General features: G+C 43.1%; 1 protein-coding gene across 8 annotated transcripts in view; it reads left to right on the top strand.

Moving 5' to 3' along the window:
* ARID4B (AT-rich interaction domain 4B) overlaps positions 1-24,369 on the top strand; it is a 1,373,103-nt gene that overhangs the window by 1,003,345 nt on the left and 345,389 nt on the right. The gene's annotated exons all lie outside the window — the stretch shown is intronic.

Here is a 24,369-nt window from a genome sequence, read left to right as displayed (position 1 = left end):
ATTAAAATAGAAACCCAATCATTTGCTTTTTTTTTGGCTTGGATAGAGTACGGAAGGGTTAGAACCACTCCTATTGCTGTCTGTGACCCTTGTTGGATATGTTTACCACCGCTTTCTGCCTTGGTAACTCAATAGGAAGGAAAAAAACTTATGTCCATTTCCCACTCTACTAATAAAGGTTTTTTTCTCTATTCTTATCCTTAAAGCAATTCGGCTTTCTGTTCTGTCGGTGACATAAAGTGAGATTTTTAAGCAATAGCATGTAATACTGGTTGCTTAAAAGTTGAGCTATGGGAAATAATTGAGTCTGTCACTAGCATAAATACAGCAGTTTTTGTTTTTCACAGTCTCCCTTTCATGACCTGTTGATCATGCAGGTAGATCCATTACTTTTCCACTACCTGCATTAGAGTGATTGATGCAAATCATTGTGGCTCTGTAATAATGAATCTTTAAATGTATTTATAAATAGAGCTTTTGTGAGACGCTGATTTTTGACTTGATAACAGCCTCTTGCATTGAAAGCATTGAAACAAGGCCAATTAGGTGTGTTTCATCCAAATATACTGACAAGGGACAAGCTGACAGGAAAAGTAGAGATGGCTACAACAGGCTGGAGGCACAGTGGTGTCAGCAGCATGTTCCCTAAAATGAATATAAGTCCTAAAAACGAACTTCTCTTATTTGATTCCTTTTAGTCTGCTAAATATACTGTACCATTAATTTTGTTTTATTTCTTCGATAGGTGCAAAAATATCTGTCAATTTTGCTAGAAATCCTATTTGTTTAAAACTTCCTGTACATTCTGACTGTGCACAGGGTAGAGTTATAGAGATGAGGAGGGAACAGAAGAATGGTCTGTTTTCTTTGAAATCTATCAGCACTGAAGTAGGCAGGGCTGACGACACTTGCTTAGAAATTGAGTCTGTTTTGTCATGTCAAAAGAAGAAACTAGAGGCATGATATATTTCTGGCACATCAACATTTGTTTTTCTGTACTTGCACCATGTTTACATTTTTCACTAACAGTCCTGTTCTCCACTTTTAAGCCTAGGTTCACACTGAATGCGGGTTTGAAATTGTGCTGAACGCAATTTGAGAGACATCTGTGTGGGTTCCTGCCCCCGAAGTCGGCAAAAGTAGTGCAGGAACTACTTTTGGATATCGGTGCGGAGCCGCAAAGTCGCAACGATTAGAACAGTGCCGTCGCCGGCAATAGGCTCTGATTTGGCATGCGATTTGACATGTTAAATCAGCCCAATGTGAATGAGTGCTAAAGGATAAGTTCGCCTTTGGGAACAAGTTACTTGTTCCAACCATATTTAGGGTGAAACATGTAACATGTTTCAAATGCTGCAGCCCCCCCCCATGACAGCAGTTATGGGGAGAAGTGCCACAAACTAGCTGTCTTTTTTTTTTTAAATCAGCCTCTGTATAAATGGACTAAAAGCCCCAACATCCTTTGCGGCTGTCGGCTTGTAGTTCTCAATTAACCACCATGGCACTGTGGAGTGCCATGGTTGTTCATTCATTCTTCTTGTCAAATTTGTTTCTGCTTGCCTATACAGGATGTCTGGGCACACAGATACTCTGACAGATCTGGAGATCTGGAGGAGACCTGCATGGCACCAGTGGTCTGCTGATCACTGGTGTAATGCTGTCATGAATCTGCAGTAATGTTTCATGCCCTGACTGTCTCTTTACATCTCTGGTCTGTGTATCTGCTTTAGGGACCGTGCTCTCACACCTTTGTGTTTAATCTTCTCTCAGCATGTCTCCACCCCATCCTCTAACCGGAAACACTATTTAACCCCGCGCACTGCAAGCCAGCCTTGCCCGAGCAACAATTGTGTGAAGGTTTTCCTGAGTGATTCTTGTTGTTAGCTCTATATTTGATTCCCGTTTACTAACTTTGGCTTGTTCTGCAGACCATCCCTGTCTGCTTGTTGCCCCGACCTTCGGCTCGTTGTTCTGACCATCCCTGTCTGCTTGTTGCCCCGACCTTTAGCTTGTCTTCCGACTATTCCTTGTTACCCTGGACTGCTGCTTCCTCTCCATCCACCAGAATTAGCCGTGATTGTGAGCTGAAAGAATCTGGGGGCCACAACCTGGAGTCAGCTGCAGCCAATTCCATTCTCACTATCAGAGGCTCTGGGGAAAACCTGCTGGCTCTTAGACTCTGCGCCCTGGGGAATTTTATGCTTTAGCTCCCTGTCCAGGACTGTGACTGCGACCCTGTGTAGCTGCTTCTCAGAACCATCGACCCTCAGCAGTCAGCCGTTGGGTCCACAACCTTTGCTGTGCGCTCCTAGTCACTTGGTCCCACAGGTGACCTGACAGTTTGCTCGGGCCATGGACCCAGCTGATGTGCCTCTACCTGCCCGATGATCAGCTGCAGGGCATAGTCCACAGACTCGAGACCCAGGAATCGAATCAGACCCAGGTGATGCGATTCCTTCAGAATTTGGCCTCCCGGTTTGAACAGCTTCAGGCCTCCTTAGAACCCCCCCCGGTTCAACAACCTCAATTACAATCTGCTGCTGTCCTATTCCGGTCACAGTCGTAGCCACAAATTCTTTGCTTTTACCAGCTCTGTCCTGTTACTCGGGGGACTCTAAGGTCTACAGGGGGTTCCTTAGCCAATGCACCATTTATTTTAAACTCCAGCCCCAAAACTTCCATATGATCGGGCAAAGGTAGCCTATATTATTTCCCTCCTGTCCTTTGAGGATTTAGCCTGGGTTGCCCCTCTGTGTGGGAAGAAAGATCCAGTGTTTTCTAGTCTAACTTCTTGAAACTCCTTTTGGAATATCTTCGAGGAACCGGTCATGTCTCTTCAGCAGCCAGCGCCCTTTTATGTCTCCGCAAAGAGTCTGCTTCCGTGGGACAGTATGCTCTTTATTTTTATATACTAACTGCTGAGCTGATCTGGAGTAATGAGGCCTTAGTTGCAACTTTTTTACATGGCCTCTTTGACTGAGTGAAGGATGAAAGGTGTCATCTCCTTGTGTAACCAGATCGATATTCGCTTTCAGGTGAGGACCCTATAAGAATGACGCCAGCACTCCTTGGTCCTTAGTCAGCCTGAGCTCCCCTCTCTTCGGCCTGTGGAACATCCCCTGCCAGCTGAGGAACCTATGCCGCTGGGCCGGACCAGGCTATCTCCCGAGGAACACGCTAGGCGCAGAACTCTGGTTCTGTGTCTCTATTGTGGGGGCAAAGGTCATTTTCGTGACTCCTGCTCACTTCGTCCGGGAAATGCTCGGGTCTAATACAGCTGGAAGGTGGTTATTGGACCCAGAAATATCACCTTCACCTTCTGGTCTCCTTCTCTCTTTGTTCCTCAATGTTGCCGCTTCCTCTCATTTGGTCTCAGCATATCTGGATTCCCAGAGCCACTGGCAATCTTCCATGAAACTTTCCCTTTCACCCCTCACCACTCTGCTAGTGGCACTTTTCTTCCTGGGGGGCCCTATCCGCTTCCAGACTCTCTCTGGTAAGATGTTGGTAAGGGTACTCCACCAGTAGTGGATATCCTTTCTTTACCTACCTAAGGCCTCAACTCCTATCGTATTTGACCTTCCTTGGTTGTAGCTCCATTCTCCACGCTTTGACTGGACTTCTGGGCAGATCCGGGCTTGGGGTTCCTCTTGTTTCTAATCCAGCTTACTCAAGGTTGCCCCAAAGATGAGACTTCCTGTTGCCACAACATCAGTATGTTCTGCTCTTCCTGCTGCATATAGCGATTTCCGGGATGTGTTCTGCAAAAAATTAGCTGAGGTGCTTCCTCCTCACAGGTCCTTTGATTGTGCTATAGATCTTGCTCCTGGAGCAACTCTGCCCAGGGGCATACCTACTCCCTGAGACCCAGGCCATGTCAGAGTATGTTGCTGAAAACCTAGAAAAAGGTTTCATCTGGAAATAATCATCGTTTATGGGAGCAGGGTTCTTTTTTGTTGGCAAGAAACATGGTACTTTAAGATCCTGCATTGACTATCGAGGCTTAAATGCGGTGACAATCAAAAATCGATACCCCTTGCCCTTAATATCTGAACTGTTCGACAGATTGAAAGGTGGCTCAATTTTTACTAAGTTGAATCTTAGGGGTGCATACAATCTGATCCAGATACGGGAAAGGGATGAATGGAAAACTGCATTTAACACTAGAGATGGGCATTATGAATACTTGGTTATGCCCTTTGGTCTGTGAAATCCCCCAGCTGTGTTTCAAAACTTTGTCAACTAAACCTTCAGGGATCAATTTGTTGTTTTCTATCTGGATGACATTCTCATCTTTTCTGAAAACCTGGTTGTTCAGAGAAACCATGTCTGGATTGTACTCAGACATAGAGAATAATCTGTATGCCAAGTTGAAAAAATGTTCTTTTATATGTTCTGAGGTCCTGTTTGTAGGCTGTTTTGTCTCCAGTTTGGGTCTTCGTATGGACCCTGGAAAGGTCTCGGCCATTACTAACTGGCCTCTCCCTGCCAGCCTCAAGGCGACACAACGCTTTCTTGGGCTCACAAATTATTACAGGCAGTTTATTAGGAATTACTCCTCCATTGCTGTACCTATTATCGCCTTGACCAAGAAGGGTGTGAATGCTAAGGAAGTAGCCTTCAGAAGCTGTCTCTGCATTTCATGAGTTAAAACAGGCCTTTGTTTCTGGACCTCTCTTGAGGAGACCTAATCCTGGGGATTCATTTTTTATTGAAGTAGACGCTTCTTCGACTGGGGTGCGAGCTGTGCTTCTTCAATCCTTTAAGAAAAAATGTCAACCATGTGCATTTTTCTCCCAAAAAATTTTTCAGGCAGAGAAAAATTACGCTATTGGCGATCGGGAACATCTTGCAATTAAATTGGCATTTGAGGAGTGGCGTTATCTCTTGGAGGGTTGCTCTCGTTCTTTAACCACTTCCCGCCCGCCCTATAGCGGATTGACGTCCGGGAAGTGGTTCCGTTATCCTGACTGGACGTCATATGACGTCCAGCAAAATAACATGCTGCCGTGCGCCCGCGGGGGCGCGCATCGCAGCGATCGGTGGAGCGGTATGTCAGCCTGATACACCGCTACACCGATTTTGGTAAAGAGCCTCCGGCAGAGGCTGTTTACCACGTGATCAGCCGTGTCCAATCACGGCTGATCACGCTGTCAATGGGCAGAGCCGTTGATCGGCTTTTCCTCACTCGCGTCTGACAGATGCAAGTAGAGGAGAGCCGATCGGCGGTTCTCCTGGCAGGGGGGGTCTGCGCTGATTGTTTATCAGCGCAGCACCCCCTCAGATCACCACACTGGACCACCAGGGATCGCCACTAGGACCACCAGGGAAGGGGCAACATGTGGATGGCCAGGTATGTACCCCACGGCCATCCAATGTGCCCAATCTGTGCCAATCAGTGCCCACAAATGGGCACTGATTGGCACCATTATGTTCCAGATCTGCCCAGCAATGCCCCCAATATATTTTATCAGTGCCACCTGTCAGTGCCCATCGGTGCCACCTGTCAGTGCCCATCGGTGTCAACTGTCAGTGCCCACCTATAAGTACCCATCAGTGCCACCCATATGTACCAATCAATGCCACCTACGAGTGCCCATCAGTGCCGCCTATGAGTGCCCATCACTGCCACATACCAGTGCCACCTATCAGTGCCCATTAGTGCCACCTTTCAGTGCCCATTAATGCCACCTATCAGTGCCCATCAGTGCCGCCTATCAGTGCCCATCATCAGTGCCCGTCAGTGCCACCCCATCAGTGCCACCTCATCGGTGCCCATCAGTGCCGCCGTATCAGTGCCCGTCAGTGCAGCCATATCAGTGCCCATCATTGAAGAAGAAAACATACTTATTTACAAAAAATTTTAACAGAAACAAACAAAAACTTGTTTTTTTTCGAAATTTTCGGTCTTTTTTTATTTGTTGCGCAAAAAATAAAAACCGCAGAGGTGATCAAATACCACCAAAAGAAAGCTCTATTTGTGGGAAATGATAAAAAATTTGTTTGGGTACAGTGTAGCATGACCGCTCAATTGTCATTCAAATTGCGACAGCGCTGAAAGCTGAAAATTGGCCTGGGCAGGAAGGTGTCTAAGTGCCTGGTATTGAAGTGGTTAACAATTATCACTGATCATAAAAACCTGCAGTACTTACAGAATGCCAAACGACTGAATACCAGACAGGCCAGGTGAAGCCTTTTCTTTTTCCCGATTTAATTTCACTATTACATATAAACCTGGTTCCTGCAACAGTCAGGCTGATGCACTCTCTAGGTCATTTGACACTCTGGATGAGGCGCCCACCTCTGAACTTGAGCCGATCATTACTCATGCATTCTTGCCCACCTCATGCATTCTTGCCCATTCCACCACTCTGAAGTAAAAAATTCCTCCTGGCAAGAACTTCATCCCCACTGGGCTAAGATCCTTCGTTGAGGATATGATTCCAAAGTGGCAGGTCATGCTGGGCTCTTCCGATTCTTTCTTCTCTTCAGTCGCCACTACTGGCGGCCTACTCTCCTTTCGGATGTCAAAGACTACGTTAAGGTTTGTCATGTCTGTGCCCAGTCTAAATCCTCAACGCAAGCTCCTGCTGGCCTTCTCATGCCCTTGCCCATTCCTAAGAAGCCATGGTCTCACATTGCCATGGACTTTATCACCGATCTTCCACCGTCTGAGAATAATAAGGTCATTTGTGTGGTAATAGATTGGTTCTCCAAGATGGCTCTTTTTGTTCCTCTTCTTGGTCTCCCTTCTGCTCCTGCTTTGGTTCCCTTTTTTGTTCTTGAAATCTTCCGCCTCCATGGGTTTCCTTCCCATATTGTTTCCGACAGGGGTGTTCAATATACATCTCGCTTTTGGAGAGCCTTTTGCAAATCCCTCAATATTATCTTGGATTTTTCCTCTTCTTACCACCCTCAATTCAATGGACAGACTGAGAGGGTTAGAGGTCTTTCTCTGCACTTTCGTTTCTGCTCATCATGATGATTGGTCCTCTCTACTCCCGTGGGCAGAATTCTCTCACAATAATCATTTTAACATAAGTTCTCAGAAGACACCCTTTCTCACAGTTTATGGAAGACACCCTCAGCTCCCTCTTCCTATGACCTGTTCTCCGGACATTCCAGCTTTTGCTACGGTTCAAGAATCATTCAATTCTTTTTGGGAGTGACGTTCATGCTTCCCTTCGAGCAGCTGCTGACAAATTTAAAAGTTTTTCCAACCATCGCAGGCGTAAGCTGCCTTCTCTACAGCCAGGAGACAGTCTGGCTTTCCACCAGGAACATCAAGCTCCAGGTTCCTTCTCTAAAATTCGCCCCAATATTCATTGGCCCGTACACTATGATTTCTAAGTTGAATCTGGTTTGTTTCAAACTTCAGATCCCTAAAAGCCTTGAGATATCAAACTCCTTTCATGTTGACCTCCTGAAGCCTTAAGTCCTTAATAAGTTCTCTTGTCCTCTCCCTACCTCGGTTCTGGTCTCTGAGGATAATCAGGAGTACGAGGGTAGTCAAATTCTGGATTCCTGGCTCTGTAAAGCCATTCTTCAGTACCTCATGCATTGGAAAGGTTTTGGTCCTGAGGAGAGGTCTTGGATCCCTGCATCGGATGTCTTTGTGCCGCATCTTTTTAGGAGGTTTCATTTGAGGTTCCTCTCCAAGTCTGGGCCCAAGCAGGGGAGGCCTCGTAAGAGGGGGGGTACTGCCATGAATCTGCAGTAATGTTTTATGCCCTGACTGTCTGTGAAGAAAACTATAAAATCTAGTATTCTAATAATATCTAAAATTCTTCTATCTCAAGGGCATTTCTGGATGAATAGCAAAGTCTTTGTGTAAATATGTCTGTGGCATCTCTCCTAATGGGTTTGTGAAGGAGAAGTGTATTTGTCTTTATCTAGGGCCGCATCTCCACCAAAATGTTAGGAATTAATTTCATAGTAGAAATTAAAGAATCCTTAGTTTGTACAATACTTAAAGAAAAGTTGTTTAATCTTCAGAAAGATAAGCAAAGACAAGACTTATATAATGACATCTGGTAACATATGGTATGGTGATGTCTTCAGAAGGAGGAAGAGACGTCAGATGTTACATTCTCCAAAGTGTAGGTTTCCTTCTCTCTCTTCCTCCCTTCTCTTCCTAACTAGCCATTCAACCTTCTAGGATTCTTATACTGTTTCATAATGTTATGTCAGCATTTCACAAGAATAACACCCATTCTTGCATATATGCTTATATGGCTTCAATCTATAGTTAAGTTGCATAACTCCACCCATTGTCCTGACATAGTAACTCAGAATAGAAGTATCTACACAGCAAAACCACTTCTCTCTGTCCTCTGTCCCTGTGTATTCTGTGACCTTCAGAAACCAACACTAATTACATTATAACATTCATGTGTTACATATATTTTTCAGAAACTTTTATCACTTAAAATAGTAATAAGCTCAAAATCTATAACAGTCTGCCTACCTCTGGTCTGTGTATCGGCTTTAGGGACCGTGCTCTCACACCTGTGTGTTTTAAGTAATCTTCTCTCAGCATGGCTCCACCCTCTAACAGGAAACACTATTTAATCCCATGCACTGCAAGCCAGAGTTGCCCGAGCAACAATTGTGTGAAGGTTTTTCTGAGTGATTCTTGCCGTATGCTCTGTTTTATTCCCGTGTACTGACTTTGGCTTGTTCTCCTGACCATTCCTGTCTGAATCGTATGCTCTAGCTCCCTGTCCAGGACTGTGGCTCTCTGTAGCTGCTTCTCAGAACTATCAACCCTCAGCAGTCAGCCTTTGGGTCCACAACCTCTGCAGTGCGCTCCTTGTCACTTGGTCCCACAGGTGACCTGACAAATGCTTTACAGGCTCAAAAAAATTATTTTTTTTTACCTGCAAAAAAATTTACATTTATTTTTTCTAAAAAGTTAACATATCGTTTAACATCAGATGGCCAGACCATATACAATCCGTTTAAATACTTTTTAACTTACAGCTTTGAAAACTGTATTGAGCTAATAAATAACAAATATTTCTGTATTTGTAATTTGGTCTATTTGCACAACTGCTAAAATCAAAGGTATGCAAAACTGTAAGTATGCAACTTGCACAAAAAAAAATCTGAAGGCTGGTTTATGTGTCATGGTAATTCCCGATCCACATGTGTGCATTTGTTGATGTGTATACATACATTTTATCGCAACACAGTGCGTTACAGTGTGCTGCAGAAGTGTTGCAGTGTACTGTGGTGCATGGAGTTGAATAAATGTAAAAAAAAAAAAATAAAAAAAAATGAAGCACTGCAATATGTTGTAACAAGGCACTGCAGCGCACATGCACAATGCACATCAGCCACATGTGTTATGCAAAGCATAACGTGCATGTTGCTGTTGATGGGCGCTTAGCATGTTGGTGTGCCGCAGTGCACCAAAACACATAACATGCATTATCACAATGGGCTCCATTCATAAATCAGTTTCTTACCGTATCCGAGTATGCAGTAAGATACCGCACAGCATTTTTCAAAACTTTTTTGGCATGCGCTAAAAAAAGCTACTAAAATACTGCATGAGTTATTTTATGAAGTCATGCAGTATTTTAGTAGTGAAAGCCTGCGGTAATTTACCGCCAGCATAAGCTGGCATCCTTAATATGGGCTGTAAATAGCTGGTTGTTAAGGACCCTTATCCGAGCATGTACCCATCAGGAAAGGGAGGGCCATACCAGGTCACATGCCCTCAACATGGGTGTGCTTTGGGGCGGAGGGGGGGGGCGGGCTTTATCCTCTGCCCCCTAAAGCACCTTGTCCCCATGTTGATGGGAACAAAGGCCTCTTCCCCACAACCCTGAATGATGGTTGTGAGGGTCTTCAGGCGGGTGGCTTATTGAAATCTGGAAGCCTATATTTAAAGGGGGTCCCCAGACCCCTACTCATTCACCAAACAAAAACGTAGTGTAAAAAAAGACAATAGGTCGTTTTTGACAAGTCCTTTATTTAAAAAATAAAAAAAAAAGTTCTGCAGTGTAGATCCATCATCAATCATGACGCCCACCACCACCGCTGACCTTAAAAAGAAAAAGCTCTGCTTCCGCAGTCTGACAGTTCTTCTTGTTGTGACATCACGACCAGGGATTGTGGCCTGGCATGGTTCGGGGGGGGGGTGGGGCACGCTATTTTTTTTTTCTTGTTATATTTATTGGCAGCAATTCTTTTTTTTTTTTTTTTTTTTTTTACATTCAGCTGTCAGCGGGGAACTCCGCTGATAACTCATGACTCATCGGTTGTTAAGGACGCGGTGGCCTCCCACTCTTTAACAACCAGTACACATACCATAAATACCGCATGCCTTAATTCTTAATTACTGCATGCATTTAATTATTTATTTCCTTTTGTGAATTGAGTTGACCGCCTGTTTATGGGTATACACCAAGCGTTTTCAGTGTTCTGCGGTAAATATCGCAGAATGGAATTGTGAATTGACAGTTTCAGGATTGTATGCAGTATTTAGGGAAAATGTGTCTGGACCCCTACATACTGCATACAAGATGCTTTTGTGAATGAAGCCCAAAGTGTGTAGTGCATGAGTAGGCATAAATTGTGTTTTTCGGTTTTTTTTTTTTTGGTTGTTTTTTTTTTTTATATTATTTCCTTAGTCTTTTTTTAGGCTCAGGAGTCTGAACAAGCACAGAACTGAGCATTCGGGTGTTTACAGTGAGGGGAAAAAAGTATTTGATCCCCTGCTGATTTTGTAAGTTTGCCCACTGACAAAGAAATGATTAGTCTATAATTTTAATGGTAGGTTTATTTTAACAGTGAAAGACAGAATAACAACAAAAAAAATCCAAAAAAAGTATTTCAAAAAAATTCTAAAGTGATTTGCATTTTAATGAGTGAAATAAGTATCTGACCCCTTTGCAAAACATGACTTAGTACTTGGTGGCAAAACCCTTGTTGGCAATCAGAGGTCACACGTTTCTTGTAGTTGGCCAACAGGTTTGCACACCTCCTCAGAGGGATTTTGTCCTACTCCTCTTTGAAGATCCTCTCCAAGTCATTAAGGTTTCGAAGCTGACGTTCGGTAACTCCAACCTTCAGCTCCCTACACACATTTTCTATGGTATTAAGGCCTACAGATTGGCTAGGCCACTCCAGGACCTTAATGTGCTTCTCCTTGAGCCACTCCTTTGTTGCCTTGGCTGTGTGTTTTGGGTCATTGTCATGGTGGAATACCCATCCACGGCCCATTTTCAATGCCTTGGCTGAAGATATAATGGTACAAGATTTGGCACAAGATTTAACGGTACATGGCCTCTTCCATATTCCCTTTTGATGCAGTGAAATTGTCCTATCCACTTAGCAGAAAAATACCCCCCAAAGCATAATGTTTCCACCTCCATGTTTGACCGTGGGGATGGTGTTCTTGGAGTCATAGGCAGCATTCCTCCTTCTCCAAACACAGCGAGTTGAATTCATGTTGAATTGCGTTTTCTGGATATTTTTGTTGTTATTTTATCTTACTGTTAAAATAAACCTACCATTAAAATTATAGACTGATCGTTTCTTTGTCAGTGGGGATATGTTCAAAATCAGTAGGGGATCAAATACTTTTTTCCCTCTCTGTATTTAGGAGAATGAGGGGAATGTTAGAATATACTTACTAATATGCTGTTTGCCATCCTGAATTGATCTGGAATCCTCCCCGCTGTATGCCCACCTTAATCAGCTCACCTACAAAACGCGCTATCTCTGATGTACATATGGGAGGAAGAGGCAAAAATCTGCAGGGATCTGAGGGCAGACCGAGCAGACTGGAGGGCACACAGGAAGGGAAGAGTAGTAATCAGAGGGCACACAGTAGTGGGGGCCGGGTAGTAATCAGAGGGGCACACAGGAAAGGGCGAACAGTATCCAGAAAGCAGGTTGGACAGCAGGCAGAGTGGGGTTCAGAGGACACATGGCAGGGAGAGCAGTAACTAAAGGGTACAAAGGACAGTGGGCAGAGCAGTAATCAGAGGGGCACAGAGGAAAGAAGAGCAGTTATGGGAGAACATCAGAGGTGAGCTGGTTGTGGGCACAAAACGGAGAGCACAGAAGGGAGGAAGACACGCAGCCGTAAAAGGTGTGTGTTTGGAGGGGGGGGGGGAGAAGTAGACACATTTTGTATGATTACACTCACCCAAAAGGGGAAATTCCACTTCTTTGCACCCCCCCACCCTCTTTAATTATTGGAAGTTTTGAGGGTAACAGCAATAATAACAGCAGTGTGTAAGGATCACATAAAGACCAAACACAGTTTATGTGCATAACAGATGTCCCTTGCTGTGACAGTGACACTGTAGCGTCAGAATTAATAGATAATTTTCTAGCCAGTATTAACAGAGGAAAAGCAGATCTTACTTCCCCAATATTAAATTATCAGCTAAACATATAACCATGTTCCACCAGATTGAACTTTAGGAACTACAGTAGAAAGCACTTGATATCTGGTGATTAAAGTGGAGCAGCATATAGTGGAAAGAGCAGCCGTTTACATAGAGACCCCGGGTTTGTTTACTGTCAAATCAGCAGGTAACTGGTTTTGATAGGTACCCATTTCCACGACGATCTTCCCTGCAGCCTTCTGAGAAACATCACAGGTCCCAGAAGACTGCAGAATTCACATAGTACAGTATGGCTCAAACATACACAGTGGGAACCAGCTGCCAGTTTCCTTTACTTAACCACTTAGGGACCGAGCCTCTTTCTGAGATTTGTTGTTTACAAGTTAAAAACTGTTTTTTTTTGCTAGATTAGTAAATTACTTAGAACCCCCAAACATTATACATTTTTTTCTAACACCCTAGAGAATAAAATGGCGGTCGTTGCAATACTTTCTGTCACACTGTATTTGTGCAGGGTCTTACAAGAGCACTTTTTTTGGAAAATTTAAATTTTTTGAATTAAAAAATAAGACAACAGTAAAGTAAGCGCACATTTTTTTTGTATTGTGAAAGATAATGTTAAGCCATGTAATTTGATACTAAACATGTCAAGCTTCAAAATTGCGCCCGCTCATGGAATGGCGACAAACTTTTACCCTTAAAAATATTTTAAAAAATGCTACAGGTTGCATGTTTTGAGTTAGAGAAGGTCTAGGGCTAAAATTATTGCTCTCGCTCTACCGATCGCAGCGATACTTCATGTGTGTGGTTTGAACACAGTTTTCATATGCGGGCGCTACTCATGCATGCGTTCACTTCTGCACGCGAGCTTGGCGGGACGGGGCGCGTTTAAATTTTAAATTTTTTTTTTCTTATTTATTTTACCTTTTATTTTTTATTTTTACACTGTTCTTTTAAAAAAAAATGGTGTCACTTTTATTCTTATTACAAGCAATGTAAACATCCCTTGTAATAGAAAAAAAGCATGACAGGACCTCTTAAATATGAGATCTGGGGTCAAAAAGACCTCAGATGTCAATTTGATACTAAACATGTTAAGCTTCAAAATTGCGCCCACTCATGGAATGGCGACAAACTTTTACCCTTAAAAATCTCCATAGGCGATCTTTTAAAAAATTCTACAGGTTGCATGTTTTGAGTTACAGAGAAGGTCTAGGGCTAGAATTATTGCTCTCGCTCTACCAAGGTGCTGCCATAACAACAATATTCCTCTTCAAAGTTAGCACATATATCGGCGTGTGGCGGTCCGGAAGTGCTTAGGATGATGGCACCTGGCAGGACTGCTGATAGAAATTGCGGGGCCCCATACAGCCTACCTGACAGCAATCCCCCCCCCCCCAAAGAAAATATCAAAGTGACATTTTGCTAAAAATACATTAACCACTTACAGAACGGAAGATTTGGCTGCTTAATGACCAGGCCATTTTTTGCAATACGGCGCTGCGTCACTTTAACTGACAATTGCGCGCTTGTGCGATGCTGTAACCAAACAAAATTGACATCCTTTTTTTCCCCACAAATAGAGCTTTCTTTTGGTGGTATTTGATCACCTCTGCAGATTTTTATTTTTTGCTCTATAAACAAAAAAAGAGTGACAATTTTGAAAAAAAAAACAATATTTTTTTACTTTTTGCTATAATAAATATCCCCAAAATGTTTTTTTTTTTTAAGTTCTTCCTCAGCTCAGGCCAATATACATTCTTCTACATGTTTTTGGTAAAAAAAATTGCAATAAGAGTATATTGATTGGTTTGCGAAAAAGTTATAGCGTCTACAAACTAGGGGAAAGATTTATGTAATTTTAATTTTTTTACTAGTAATGGCGGTGATCTGCGATTTTTAGCGGTACTGCGACATTGCGGCGGATAGATCGGACACTTTTGACATTTTTGGGACCATTGACATTTATACAGCAATCACTGCTATAAAAATGCACTGATTACTGTGTAAATGTCACTGGCAGGGAAGGGGTTAACAAGAGGGGAGCGAGTAAGGTGTTAAATGTGTGTTCCCTAGGTGTGTTCTAACTGTGAGGGGATAGGACTGACTGGGGGAGGAGACATATCCTTGTTCTTACTTAGCAGGAACAAGCCATATGTCTCCTCTCCCCTGACAGAACAGGGATTTGTGTGTTTACAAACAGAGATTCCTGCTTTCGTGCACACGATCGCATGTGGCTGGCAGCGATTGCACCCGTCGGCCACGCGCATCGGGTTCGCCTGCTATTGCCCTTAAAGGTACACGGAAACGAACCACTTTGCCGCTGTGTATCAGCGTGAGCCGGTCGGCAAGTGGTTAAAATCATTGTTACCTGATACAAACACAACATAACTTAAAAAAAATTCTGCTATATTAAAAACTATTGAGATAATAAATAAAGCTTTATGTGTAAATGAGGGTCATGGGCGCATTCAGATGGGCCATGTGGCCTGTACAGTATGAAACAGTGGATTGTTTGTGGCTGGAGACAGCTGTTTTTTCATAGCTTTATGCAAATAAAGGCATTTGGATCTCAGTTTGGTGTACAGCCATCCAGATTTTCCTATCATTATTGTTTTAGCTGTGACTGGGCGAACACCCTGCAGTGAGGAAATCTTGCTGTTGGAGCCAGCTCACCTGTGAGCAGCCGAGATCTTTTGTTCATTCTGGAGACTTACTGACCTCTGTAAACAAAGATGCCTAAAAATCCCCATTTTTCTAGTGCATCAACACTTTCTGCGCTTTGCTGTGGGCACACCACAACACTACAGGTTCATTGCTCTTCTTAGCTATGGTTCTGTCTAGGGTTTATTTTCCACGGGAGAAATGACAGACCCACCACTCCATGGAAAGTTAAATGTAGCCACAGTGTAGTACTATTAATACAATGACAAAAACTAGTGCTGCGTCCCTAAATCAGAATATAATATCATAGAGAATTGTGGACTTAATTGGTACACTACAAAAATTTTAAAATAATTCCATCTTTATTATAAAGCTATTAAAAATGATCCATAATCAAGTGGAATAAGTCATACAGAATACTTTTTCAAGGCAATGTACAGTACGATTCTGCACGCTTCATATTTGGAATTACTACCCCATGCACGACATAATCCTATTGACACTTGAGGGCCAAAGGATTTAATGTGAGGCTGGCTTGTTCAAGATATGGGGGTTTCAAATTCCAAATAATTGTAGCTTGCTCTACATATTTTGTGACCTAAGCCGCTTCCTAAGGAGCTGTATGGGTGCATCTATGTGAAAAAACAAAATGACATATATAAGCACATGTGCATAATTTACAGGCAACAAGAACCCCTGACAATAATAACATATCCACTTACAACACATGTAAATAAAAAGCAATCAAGGTAGAGTGGGGGGCAGAAACTGGCAGAGGTGTCAGTTCCAGAGATGGGGGCACATCAGGGCTGCAGACAGCAATATATAATGATGAACCCAGTGAGTATGTGGTAAATAATTGTAGAAATGCAATCACCATCAAGTAGTTGCTACCATTGCACTTACACATCATAGCTCTCTTCAAAATGCCTAGACCTTGAATACCACAGCAGGAATCGCTCAAATGTTGTGGGGCCTGTATTCAAAACCATAGCCAACCTAAAGACATAAACAACAACATGTGTATCAAATGCTGTAGAAACTCTTGATGTATACCCCTATCAGGCTATCACTTCAATAATTACCTTATTATGTTAAATGGTGGACTAATAGGTACATTGCCACATAAAATGTCATAGGTGTAGACCCACATTGCTCAAAAAACACTTTGAAATTCTCAATCCAACATAAAGAGTGTACATTTTAGGCCAACAATCACCATGAAAGTATTTCCCACAAGCAAGATCCACTGAATATGTCTATAAGCTTTTCCGCTATTTTGATCAGCAGGCTCATGCCTGAGAGGATGCCCAGACACATTGCGGCCACCTCCTCCTAAACAAGACCATTCAGGGCGTGCATGCTGATGAAAACGGGCATGTGACATCATCCAGCCTGGCTGGAACAGGCGCATGTGCACCAGCACCCACTAAACCTGGCAGAAGATGTCCAATTGGCCAGGGGCACAGGTATGTCACAGGCCAGGACATGCACAAGTTAATGGACCCAGGGGAGGCGGAGGCCAACCCCCAGACTCCATATACTGCCGCAGCATCCAACCCAGGAGTGACACACATGCATCAACATCAGGCGCGTATATCCAGTATTATCTTGTGGGTGCTCATGGTGCTTTCAGTCGCACACCCTCCACTTGAGACCCTATCCACACCAATAAGCCCTGCACCACCGCTCAAGCAAAAAAAAAAAAAACACATAAAAATGTAGTTAGATTCCATAATGAACAATAAGTTGGCATTCCATAAACCAATTTGACTGACGATAATATGCATAGCTATTTGTATATACAGTACATGGATCAAAGCAGGACAATCTACAGTATATCTATGTATAGATGATGTATATATGACCAATGAAGCATATTATATTTAATGTGAAATAAATAAGGGCAGCGCTAAAAAAACATATAATGTGTAAATGTCCAAAAAACAAAAATAAGTAATCATCAGTTTGTGAATAAAATTGCATGTGAATAGACTTAGTAAATCAATTCTTATCACTTATTTATTTTTTTGGTTGAACTAGATGGACTTGTGCCTTTTTTCAACCTGATTAACTATGTATGTAACTTCACACAGTTCTTTATCCAGAAATGAACATATAGTGACCAGCAGTTGAAATAAAACATCCTTTTGTCCAGCTGGTGATGTCTGGTAGATTTGTGTATTCTCAGTCAGCATCCAGGTGTAGTACTTATTGGATTCCACTAGTAGTACATGTATAAATGGCCAGTAAAAACACATGCAAAAAAACGCCACTCCTGCCACAAGGCTGCAGCAATGAAAACGTCAGTGCATAGGACTTTCCATAATATACATAAACAAACTTGAAAATCTAGGAATGTATTGGTCTGACATGCTGCGTGAACCAGACACTATACACATATGTTGGCTCAATACTAAGACAAAGAATCCTATATACACTATAATATATATAAAAGGTAATAATGTGGGTTACTGCTAAATGTTGCATAGATAATTCTTAATCATTACAAAAAAGTTACATAAAGAGTTTATAGGACAATCACTTCACTGATACCTGGGGGCTGGTTTCTTCACAGTAAGAGCTGTGAAAATGTGGAATAGACTCCCGCCAGAGGTGGTTCTGGCCAGCTCAGTAGATTGCTTTAAGAAAAGCCTGGATACTTTCCTAAATGTACAATAATATAACTGGGTACTAACATAGGTAAAGTTGATCCAGGGAAAATCCGATTGCCTCTTGGGGGATCAGGAAGGGATTTTTTTCCCCTGCTGTAGCAAATTGGAGCATGCTCTGCTGGGTTTTTTTTTGCCTTCCTCTGGATCAACTGTGGGTATAAAATTGGGTATATTGGATCGTACAATATTTTTTATTTTATTTATTGTTTTTAAGGTTGAACTGGATGGACTTGTGTCTTTTTTCAACCTGACTATGTAACAATTGAGACACTCAATCCATATTGTCTCCATTTTGGAGATTTTTTTTTTGTCCCAATTACCACCACATGGGTCTTTATTGACCACACCAAGGACCAAAAAACATTCATAGGAGGTATCAAACCTATGGTATATGGCATTTTGCCATTACATGAATAATACATGTGATAATTGAACCTTAGTCTAAATTGATGGATAGTTTTCCCAATATAGTAAGCCCCACGCTTTCAGATCACTAAGTAGAAAACCCCTTGCATTCTACAATTGGTGTGGAAACATGGGGTAAAAAGTTCAACATTGGGTAAGCAAAATTGTGTACCCCTGCAGACCCATGAGCAAAGAGGACATTGCCTGCATACAGTATCTCACAAAAGTGAGTACACCCCTCACATTTTTGTAAATATTTTATCATATCTTTTCATGTGACAACACTGAAGAAATAACACTTTGCTACAATGTAAAGTACTGAGTGTGCAGTTTGTATAACAGTGTAAATTTGCTATCCCCTCAAAATAACTCACACAGCCATTAATGTCTAAATCGCCGGCAACAATGGTGAGTACACCCATAAGTGAAAATGTCCAAATTGGGCCCAATTAGCCATTTTCCCTCCCTGGTGTCATGTGACTCGTTAGTGTTACAAGGTCTCAGGTGTGAATGGGGAGCAGGTGTGTTAAATTTGGTGTTATCGCTCTCTCTCTCTCATACTGGTCACTGGAAGTTCAACATGGCACCTCATGGCAAATAACTCTCTGAGGATCTGAAAAAAAGAATTGTTGCTCTACATAAAGATGGCCTAGGTTATAAGAAGATTGCCAAGACCCTGAAACTGAGCTGCAGCACGGTGGCCAAGACCATACAGCAGTTTAACAGGACAGGTTCCACTCAGAACAGGCTTCTCCATGGTTGACTAAAGAAGTTGAGTGCGACACTGACTAGAATAGATATGCTCCTGTCCTCCATGGATGGTCTCCAAATTATATCCGGGGTCAGGTATCTTCCTAGAGCTCTGTCGGATCACTCTCCAATGGAAGTCACATTAAATTTGAATGTGCCCATTGGAAGACGACAATGGCGCCTAAAAACACAATGGTTACAGGAGGAATACGTGACACTTGGCTGCAAGACGGCTATTAATCATTACTGGAGGGAGAACGGTGCTGAGACCTCGATACATAATCAATGGGAGGCTTTTAAAGCCACCATGAGGGGGGTGTTCAATAAAGAGACGAGAGCCTTTGCAAATGCTTTAAACTCAGATATTAAACAGGTTGAATGTGATGCTGCAGCGGCTGAACAGGAATATATACAAAACCCCTCACCTCAGACTTATCAGTTTTGGCAAGACTTGACAAGGCAATTTAAATTACTTCTGACTGACCAGACTATGAAGAAACAATTACAACAAGCTAGATCCATATTTGAATTTGGCGACAAAAGTGGCCGCCTGTTGGCCTTTTTGGCACGTCCTCTGTATGCCCCCGCATCGGTACTGCACCTTAAACAACCAGGGGGAGACTTGGTGAGGGATTCACAAGATATTCTGAACACGTTTGTAGACTTTTATGACACCCTATACCAGTCCCAATCAGGATGTACTGATCAGGAGCTTTCCTCCTATTTAGGGGACCTGAACCTTCCATCTTTGGCACCAGAAGATAGTGTAGCATTAAAAAAAAAAAAGAAGTTGAGTGCACGTGCTCAGCGTCAGGTCCAGAGGTTGTCTTTGGAAAATAGATGTATGAGTGCTGCCAGCATTGCTGCAGAGGTTGAAGGGGTGGAGGGTCAGCCTGTCAGTGCTCAGACCATACGCTGCACACTGCATCAAATTGGTCTGCATGGCTGTCGTCCCAGAAGGAATCTGCTTCTAAAGATGATGCACAAGAAAGCCCACAAACAGTTTTATGAAGACAAGCAGACTAAGGACATGGATTACTGGAACCATGTCCTGCGGTCTGATGAGACCAAGATAAACGTATTTGGTTCAGATGGTGTCAAGCGTGTGTGGAGGCAACCAGGTGAGGAGTACAAAGACAAGTGTGTCTTGCCTACAGTCAAGCATCGTGGTGGGAGTGTCATGGTCTGGGGCTGCATGAGTGGTGCTGGCACTGGGGAGCTACAGCTCATTGAGGGAACCATGAATGCCAACATGTACTGTGACATACTGAAGCAGATTATGATCCCCTCCCTTTGGAGACTGGTCTGCATGGCAACATAACGACCCCAAACACACCTCCAAGACGACCACTGCCTTGCTAAAGAAGCTGAGGGTAAAGGTGATGGACTGGCCAAGCATGTCTCCAGACCTAAACCCTATTGAGCATCTGTGGGGCATCCTCAAACAGAAGGTGGAGGAGCGCAAGGTCTCTAACATCCACCAGCCCTGTGTTGTCATCATGGAGGAGTGGAAGAGGATTCCAGTGGAAACCTGTGAAGCTCTGGTGAACTCAATGCCCAAGAGGGTTAAGGCAGTGATGGAAAATAATGGTGGCCACACAAAATATTGAAACTTTGGGCCCAATTTGGACATTTTCACTTAGGGGTGTACTCACTTTTGTTGCCAACCGGTTTAGACATTAATGGCTGTGTGCTGAGTTATTTTGAGGGGATAGCAAATTTACACTGTTATACAAGCTGTACACTCACTACTTTACATTGTAGCAAAGTGTCACTTCTTCAGTGTTGTCACATGAAAAGATATAATAAAATATTTTCAAAAATGTGAAGGGTGTACTCACTTTTGTGAGATACTGTATGTAAAGACCTCTCGGTAGAGTTACATTAGCATGATAAGGTGTGTAATAATTATTTCTAACTCTGTCACCCAAGGAAGTAGCTTTTCGAAATACTCTTTCAGACCAGTCTTCTATATATTTGGCCACAGTGGCATCCTCCTGCGGTAGATGCCAGTGTCGCTCCAAGAGTGTATGTAGTTTTTGATGTTGAGCAGAAAATTTGATTATAAATTTAACTGTAGAAGAGTGACTTGTCTTTAATTGTCTTAAATGTTCCGAGTCTGATATAGCCAAGATGTTCTAGTTCTGCCCAAAGGCTTGTTGTAGGCCTTGCATAGAAGGGATTTACTGTAGCCTTGCTGTAGGAGGCATTGGCGTAACTATGCAGCTTACATTCTGAAATCGTGTAATTGTGTGCAATTTTGTTGATGATAAATATATTGTGCGTATGGTATACTACGGATCAGTGCAGCTGAATGGGCACTCTGGACATGTAGGATACTGTTTCCTGCTGTGGCCTTTCATTATAGCCCCGTGGCCAGACAGTTATCAGTTGTTGTATATCTGGAGGTCCAAAAACGCAATTGATTCCATATGATAATTAATAGTAAATTGGAGACTGTAGCTATTTTGATTAAGCTTAGCCATCAATTTGTTAACCATGTCAACTTGTGCTGGGTTTGCGTCAGGAATTGCCTGAACACTTAGTTATAATGAGTAATTTAGACCAGTCAAATTTCTTTAAAGGAGACATATGGGATGGGGTAAAATAAAAAGCACCCATTACATAAATCCCAGATCAGCTAATCTTTTTTTCCTACCTCCTTTTAGTTTTTCCAGCATGTGTTCTTGAACTTTCCTCCAGCTGGCAAAAATGGTCCATTTGCCTTTGTCCTCCCCGAGAGATGTGGCTGTGCTGTGAACGAGCACGTTGGTCACATGGCTCTGTTTCCATAGTAATATGACCTCATACAGGAAATAGAAGCTGCTTTGGCCAGATAATAAAAAATGTGCCTGGCTCTAATCTACTACTGGGAGATCAGACTTTCACAGAACAGAAGTTTCACTGGCTTGTCAGGATCTGGAGGGTGTTGGAGAAAGCTCTCTCCTCCCCTCCCTGATTTTAGTTGAATTCTCCCTCCTGTCATTGCCCTGCTCCTCTCACTTCACACACACACAGGCACTCAGAGCTTGTCACGTACCTGAAGGGAGATTGAAATGACGAGGTCGGCCTCTCTTGTATCTCCAGCCCAGGTCCCGCTGAAGATGGAAGAGAAGGAGCCAAGGGTCGGGAGGAACACTAGTGCCTGTAGATGGAGACCTGTTGCAGGAAGACGCAGCTAGTCGCAGGACTGTAGTTGCAGACACATGGGTGGAAGTGCTGAGCCAAACAGGACACAGGAGCAAGGTCACAAGGAAAGTTAACAGACAGGCAGCAAGGTACCAGGACATCAGGCAGAGGCAAGGTCATATGGGAAGCCGGGAACAGGAGCCAGGAGGGGCCGGGTACAACACCGTCCAGAAGCAAGGTCAAATGGAGAGCCGGGATCAATAGCCAGAGATCAGATAAGCAGAATCCAGAAGCAGGGTCAACAGGAGCCAAGGTCAGCAATAGGTAATCAGACAGGGAAATAACAAGGTTCCGGGTATCAGGAGCACTGCTGAAAAACCAGTTAGCACTGATCAGTGGTTAGGGCACCCCTTAAATAGGCCGTCTGGCGCCAGTTGGTACTAGGGACGCACTCATGCGCGTGCACGCTGGTCGCCTCGTATGCGCATAAGCGCGCACGGCCGTTTGCAGTCGCCCGTGTGTGCGCGCACCAGGCGATTACTACTGGTTTCTTTACATTGCCCCCCCTTAAGGGCAGCCTCCGGATGCCCACTATGAATTCTTCTCAGGGTGGAGGCAAAGATAGGCTCGAACCAGTCGTGGAGCATGCACATTAGAGGAAGGTTCCCAAGAATTATCTTTAGGGCCATAGCACCTCCACTTCATGAGGAACTGAGTTTCGCCTCTTCTCTTCCTGCAATCCAAGACCGCTTCAACCTCGAATTCCTTATTTCCTGCAACCAGCAACGCAGCAGGGGTCTCGAGTTCTCAGTCAGGAAGAGGATTAGCCACAGATCGTTTCAAGAGGGACACGTGAAACACTGGGTGAATTTGTAGACTTTCTGGTAAATTTAGCTTGAAGGCCACAGCGTTAATCCTCTTCTTTACAGGAAATGGGCTAATGTATCTTGGTCCTAATTTTTTAGAAGGGCAAGCCAGCTTAAGGTTTGTAGTAAAAAGCCACACCTTATTCCCAGGTTCCATATCTAGATTGCCTTTTCTTCTTTTATCATAGAACCTTTTGTAGTTTACTTGTGATTTGGTGATAGTCTCTTGCAGGAACCCATTGTTAGCCCTCAGAACTCAAGACGACCCTGTACTGCTGGTACCGGAGATTCTTGGGGAACATCAGGCAAGAAGGATGGGTGAAACCCATAGTTGGCAAAGAAGGGTGTTTGCTTACAATAATTCAATACATTCCTCCATCAAATTCTGCTAATGGTAAAAGAGAAACCCAGTCATCTTGTGCAAATGAAGTGAAACAACGGAGATATTGTTCCAGGGTTTGGTTTGTTCTTTCAGTTTGACCTTTCGTCTGAGGGTGATAAGCAGATGATAAGCAGTGTTTAATGCTCAAGACTTCACATAAGGATTTCCAAAATCTGGAAGTAAACTGCACTCCGCGATCAGAAGTTATGTTGACGGAAAATGTGAAACAGAGAGGATAGGTATGGCGCTGCTCTTAAGAGGTGACCTACAAACTCTAAATTCTTGAGGGGTGTGTGTCACGGGTGCATTTAGTGCAAATAGAGCACTAAATGCACCCCAGGGCGGGACTATACAGCGTCATTGCATCACTTCCGGTTTCGAGACGTGGAGCGCAGATCGCTCCGGTTTCCTGTTTTTAAACACTGTTCGCTTTTAATGATTTTTATTAAATGTGAGTACCCATCAGTATTATTAATACATTTTGGGATATTTGTACGGTATCACACTATGGAGTCTCTTTCCTCTCTACACGTGGGAAACATCTAAGAGGTTAACAGTGAGGAGACCACTTACATCGCAGACAAGGAGGCACTTGGAGAACACAGGACAGGAAGTTTCCTCCCACTCCACAGGCTGCACAGTGGCTTATACTGTGAAGGTGAAATACCTCCTTGTGGTGTGAATAATAGCGGTGAGTGCATTTCTTATGGGGCACTGTTTTCCAAGAAGCACAGAACAATTTGAAGGAGCACATTGTCACTTTATTGGACTTTTTTTTTTTTTTTTATACACCAGGGTTTAAGGACAATATATGCATATTTCTGAACCCAGTTTCACAGCAACAATATACACCAGTCATACATGCTGGGTTTTTTTGCACAGAAATGCCACTTTGAATTGCAGGTTTTGCACAGGATTGTGTTTATTTTATTTTATTTTATTTTCGTTTGAACATAACAATATGTATTATGTTTAAGCGGTTAGGAAGTTTACACAGTAGGATTTTTTTGTGGATTTTTGTGAATATACAAATATTTATTTTCTGCATTTTTATTGTCACTTTTTGCACTAAATGCACCCGTGACGCACACCCCTCAAGTATTTGGAGGTTGTAGGTCACCTCTTAATAA

Source organism: Aquarana catesbeiana, linkage group LG04 (genome assembly GCF_042186555.1).
Source record: "Aquarana catesbeiana isolate 2022-GZ linkage group LG04, ASM4218655v1, whole genome shotgun sequence".
NCBI lineage: Eukaryota > Metazoa > Chordata > Amphibia > Anura > Ranidae > Aquarana > Aquarana catesbeiana.
This window is presented reverse-complemented; position numbering and strand designations above follow the sequence as displayed.